Here is a 6,000-nt window from a genome sequence, read left to right as displayed (position 1 = left end):
GGGAGTCGACCTGGTCAGATATTAAAGGGTGTGGGGAATGAGCGGGAGAGTGGGATTCGGCTGGGTGGGATATTAAAGGATGTGGGGAGAGTGGGAGTAAATCTGGTGGTGTATTAAAGGGTATGAGAAGTGAGGAGGAGAGTGGGAGAAGACCTGGTGAAGCATTAAAGGGTACGGGGAGTGAGGAGGAGAGTGGGAGTAGACCTGGTGGGGTATTAAAGGGTATCGGGAGTGAGGAGGAGAGTGCGATTACACCTGGTGGTGTATTGAAGGGTATGGGGAGTGATCAGGAGAGTCTGAGTAGACCTGGTGGGGTATTAAAGGGTATGGGGAGTGAGGAGGAGAGTGGGATATTCAAGAGTATGGGGTGTGAACAGGAAAGTGGGATTAAATTGTGAGCTACAATTATTAATTTTTCTGTGTAAATAAAAGCTTCACATAAAAATGACCAAGCATCTCCCTTTCTAAGCAATCTACGTGCCATGATATCTTTAGCAATAAATGTATAGAAGATTACTGTACAAATGATTATCTACAAGTAGCATGCTTGATGATCTCTACCTAAGGACTCTGAGAAAACAAACAGTAATTATCTCCCAAGTCATATATCTAGCTCTTTTTTGCGACGCCCACATCCTACAAACGAATAAAAGGAGTTATGTTGTAACCCTTCTGCCGGCTAATGAATATGATCCAAGATTTGATGTGGGCCACAACAAATTAGGATTAATTAATGCAACATCAGCCCTGTGGACATCTGGAATGAATCTCACCTTCCTGAGCAGAGTGGCAGTTGTAAATTGAACTCTTGAGACAGGAGGTTCATTCCTGTTCCAATCCTTGCCTGAAGCTTTTGCTATGGCTCCCCAAGTTGGGCCAGATTTGGGGAGCAAGGGAAGCATTTTCATGCAGATTCTGGTAAATCAGCCTCGGTGGGACCATGCCGTCTATTCAATGTGCTACCATCAGGCGAGGAGGGGGGGGGGGGGGGGTCAAAGAGCTCCCCCTCTTTTCCCTCTTCTTGTTTGTTTGCAACAGGTTTATTTCTTTTTGAAGTGCATATACTTGCCAATTCAGTGAGTGTTTAACTGTTTACGTGCCATGATCTTAAAAAGAACCAATTGTACAGGTTTTGTTGAGTTTAACAAAGAAAGAGGTTGGCTTTATTGTTCTTAAACCGATCAAAGAAAAGTAATAAAATATGCTCCAAGTTCCTTATACACACACACACACACACGCACACACCTCAAGTTCACACAAACACACAAATAGGTTATAGATTGGGGAAGGATAGATTGGTCGAATTAGAATCCAGAGAAATAAAAGGGGACAGTCCATGGAGGTTGGTAACTTGGCTGGCTTCAGGCTAAATTCAGTGGTCACGCGACTTTCCTTTGGTGATCCCAAGGCTTCCAGTTTAAAGATATGGATGGCTGATTCGGTGGTTCTCCTGGAGAAGGTAATGCAGCTCATTTCCCTCAAGGAGTTTCTGTCTGCAGCAAGGATATGCCCAGGTGGTCACAGTTTGAGAGAGAAAGGAAGGAGGGATCCTGCTTGGGTCTTCTCTTGTCAGTGTCTAGCTGCTTGTCTGGATGCTGGAGAGAAAACACAAACTTCAGCACACAGATGATGCGCCTGTCTTATGACCGTCACCCAGTGATACGAGCATGGTGATTACCAGTGTGTATTCCCTCCAGAAACTTAGTCAGTCCATTTCTAGGAATTGCCATCTCACAACCAGGGTCCCATTGTTCAAGTGATTATATTTGAGTGGTTTGTCTCTACCAGTTTAATAGTCAGGTGATGGCATTGATGCCTTGCGAATGGGAACAGGATAGGTAGTTCACTCAGATTCCTCAGGTCCTCGTTCTTGATGGGTTTGTTGTTATGAGAGGCTTCTATTTAAAAATAAAATGTTTTTAAGGACTCATATTTAAATTGTGGAAAAGGATTCCTTTGGAAGCCTGAAGAAATGCTGGACTTTGTTTTTTTTACTGGGGTCATTGAAAGGACACTTGACTGAAAACACTTCCTAGAAAAATCAAGGAGTGCTAAAAACAACCTCTCCTGGAGATCACCTGCTTTAAGATAAATGAACAACAGGAAGCTTGGAGGAAGGGGAGATGTTTATAGAGAAGCCACATGTCAAGGTTCATGGAGGCCAGGAGGTTGACTTTCTGCTTTGGAGTTTGGATTGTTTTTAGTTCAGTTGGGGTATGAACTGTTTTGGAGACAGTCGGTGGTTTGGCCTGCCAAGAAAAAAAGAAACCCCCAGCTCATTTTGCCTGTACCTCTCTATGAGATCTTGAGCAGTCCAGTGTGTCAGCTCCTCTTTCCTCCTGTCTTTGGAAAACGCTGCGATTCAAATATGTGCTGGCTGAAACCCCTGATGCTACATTTCACCTGGAAAAACCTGCCAGATTAATTCTCGACACCACCTGAAAAGAACGACTCCAGAAATGATCCCAATGACCCATCATCATATACCCAGACGACAGTCCAAAAGGGACAACTGACATCCTTCCATATCTTCTTATTTTGCTTCAATAATTAGCAAGTATTTGGCCAAAGTATTCTTTTTTTGTCTTTTTCGTGCAACAGACCTCTGCAGAGTGAATTTCTGTATTTTGTTCAGTGTGTGTGTGAGAGTTTGTGTGTGGGGATTTTCAAAGGGAACTTTCATATTTCAATATGTGTGTTAATGCTTTGCTTCGTTACTGGATAAGTCTTGTTTTATAATAAACTGATAATTTTGTTATTTATTAAATAAATTTATTTATCATAAATTAAATTTATTAAAGAAACCTGGTTGGTGTAGTTTATTGTGGGATAAAGAGTATAGCAAATGACTGATGCATGGACAACTGGGTAAACATTTAAATATATGTTGTGACCTGTGGAGAAGTGGAATTAGAAAAGACAGTGCACTCGTTCCACCTCGGTCGTAACACTGTGTAGCCAATCCATCTCCACCTCAGTGCATTGGAATGTGGAGCATTCTCTCCAGCATCCAGACAAGCAGGTTTCCAGCTGCAGGATTAAAAATCATCATTCGACATAGCACGTTTTTGTGACAAATGCCATTCTCCAAACTGAGGATATTCGTGTGAATATGTGTGCATTGGGTGGGTCGAGAGAAATGGAAGTAAAGGAAGAAGAGGTCAGGGGGAGAGATTCTATCCTTACTTCAATTCATCTACTGACTAATTTAGGCACTCCGCTGGTAGCAATCTCGCCCCGTGTCAAGATGATTGCCAGTTCAAGTCCCACTCTGGAGCACATAATCCGTGCTGACACTCCAGTGCAGTATTGAGGGAGTGCTGCACTGTTGGAGGCACCATCTTTCAGAAGAGACATAAAAACTGAGGCCTCATCTGCCGTCTCAAAGAACAGCAGGAGATTCTTTCCAGTGTCTTGGCCAATATTTATCCCTCAACTAATGTCACTCAAAAACAGATTATCTGTCAATTATCACATTGCTGTTGGTGGTAGCTTGCTGTGCGCAAATTGGTTGTCGCGTTCCCTACAACAGTGATTACCTTTCAAAAGCACTTCATTGGCTATAAAGCGCTTTGGAATATCGAGGTCAAGAAAGGCGCAAGAGAAATGCAGTCCCTTTCTTTTTACTGCCTGTTGTCAACAGCTGAGTTTTCATCAACTCCACCTGGATTGGATAACTAGTTACTAACCGAGTTAAAGAAGCTGGTGATATAAACAAAGAGAACTTGCTCTGGAACTGCTATTGCGGCTCAGACTAAGAACAGAGAATGCCAAATTGAAGTCAACAGCTGATTAAAAGGACATGGTACTGCTGAGTTTCAGAGATGGCAGCTTCAAGGACAATGGCCGTTAGGGTCTGTGCCAACCAGGACTAACCTGCATGGTGACCTCAGTCGGGAAGGTTGATGTGACCAGTCAGTGTTTTCTATGTGGGAACTTGGGAGTGGGGAAGTTATGGATCGAGGGGCTAAATGATCTCCTGTGTTCCGATGAAGAGGCCACAGTTTACTGTTGCGCTAATAGCTCGTGTGGCATTCCTGGGTCCTCTGATTAAAGGAGCACTGGATGAACATTACAGCTCAAATCGCAGGCAGTGGAATGCCGTATAAACGTGTTGAGTACTTCGATGCTAATAACACCATCAGTGATTGCTAGCATATGGTATGAAACAGCAGAATGCTGGTCATTTCTACACTCAAAAGGGTGATCAGTTTGCCTCATACTTTTTGCTAAATTCTCACTGAATTACCTCCGTCTTCCTTTTCACAAAGAAAAAAATAAAATACTGAAAACCTCGTGCCGACAGAAACCTGACAAATGCAGAAATTAGGCACTCAGGAGAGGAATGCTTCTCTCCAATCCATTACTCTGCTAACTCAACGCCCATTTCTCTCAATGTCTGTCTATAGATTTGCACAGACAGTGATTGCTGAGCATTAAGGAAATGACATTAGAACATTTTCCCATCTGCTGGATCAGGATATTACCCTCAATAAACCAGCCATTGATTTAATAATTGTCAGTTCCCATTATGCAGGGCTAGAATTACCAACATGCTCGGCTGAGGCTGGAATTCATCGCATCTTCAGATTTATTACCTTTGGACATAGATGTATAGCACCATTATTATCATAGTTTGCCATTCCTTGCTACAACATGTATTGTGAAGAAGATATGATCCGAAGACAAATTTAATGTTCATCCCCAGAAGCATGTAATACCAAGTTAACTATTTCACATTGGTTAAGCTCAAGCAGTTGTGCTGCTTAGTCAGTTTCCAGAATATATTCTTTATGAAATATTTACACATCCCTTTATTCCCTTGGAAATTAAAGGCTTTAATTGTACAAATTATTGTCAATAATTAAAACTCAAGGAGCTCGACACTATCCAGGACAAAGCAGCCCGCTTGATTGGCACCCCATCCACAAACATTCACTCCCTCCACCACTGACTCACAGTGGCAGCAGTGTGTACCATCTACAAGATGCACTGCAGCAAAGCACCAAGGCTCCTTAGACAGCACCTTCCAAAGCTGCGACCTCTACCAACTAGAAGGACAAGGGCAGCAAATGCATGGGAACACCACCACCTACAAGTTCCTCTCCAAGTCACACATCATCCTGATTTGGAACTATATCGTCATTCCTTCACTGTCGCTGGGTCAAAATCCTGGAACTCCCTTCCTAACAGCACTGTGGATGTACCTACACCACATGGACTGCAGCGGTTCAAGAGCAATTAGGGATGGGCAATAAATGCTGGCCTACCCAGCGAAGCCCACATCCCATGAATGAATTTTTTGAAAATCCAGTGTTACTTAATGGCCTGGGCTCATGTGCCTTTGGATCAGGGATTAAGGGAAGCTCAACTTTCCTGAAAAGGCTGGTAATCAGTTGCAAAAGTTAGTTTACAAACTCAAATGCGTTGTGAAGTGACCTGGAAGATAATGGGGTAGCACTAGATTGGTTACTGGGATGAGAGGGTTGTCCTTTGATGGGAGGTTTAGTAAATTGTGTCTATTGTGTCTGGAGTTTAGAAGAATGACAGGTGATCTCAGTGAAACAATCAAGATCCTGAAGGGGTTTGACAGTGTAGACACTGAGAGGTTGTTTCCCCTGGCTGGGGAATCAAGAACACAGAGGCGCAGTCTCAAGATAAGGGGCCGATCATTTCGGACTGAGAGAAGGAAAAATTTCTGCACTCCAAGGGTTGTGAATGTATGGAATCCTCTAGCCCAGAGGCTGGTGGATGCTACTTAAGGCTGAGACAGAAGGCTTTTTCATCTCTCAGGGCGTCAAGGAATATGGGAAGTGAGCAGGCAAGTGGAATTGAGGAATCTGTAAGGAAGAAATCAATTGTCCCATTAATTCCCGCATTTCTTAACTTGCTGACATGAACAGATCTTGCTGTTCTGATTTAGGATTTGTCCAGCCAATTGGAAAGAGTGCTCCTTTTCCAAACTGTTTTACCAGAATAAATAAATTCTTCGTGATACAA

General features: G+C 43.0%; 1 long non-coding RNA gene across 1 annotated transcript in view; it reads right to left on the bottom strand.

Moving 5' to 3' along the window:
- Positions 1-1,166: 1,166 nt before the first annotated feature.
- LOC137357107 (uncharacterized) overlaps positions 1,167-6,000 on the bottom strand; it is a 37,128-nt gene continuing 32,294 nt past the window's right edge. The window contains exon 3 of the long non-coding RNA XR_010971137.1: positions 1,167-1,595. This is a non-coding gene — a long non-coding RNA (uncharacterized lncRNA). The remainder of the gene's footprint in view (positions 1,596-6,000) is intronic.

Source organism: Heterodontus francisci, chromosome 47 (genome assembly GCF_036365525.1).
Source record: "Heterodontus francisci isolate sHetFra1 chromosome 47, sHetFra1.hap1, whole genome shotgun sequence".
Lineage (NCBI taxonomy): Eukaryota > Metazoa > Chordata > Chondrichthyes > Heterodontiformes > Heterodontidae > Heterodontus > Heterodontus francisci.
The sequence above is the reverse complement of the archived record's forward strand: the minus strand, read 5'-3'. Positions and strand labels throughout refer to the sequence as shown.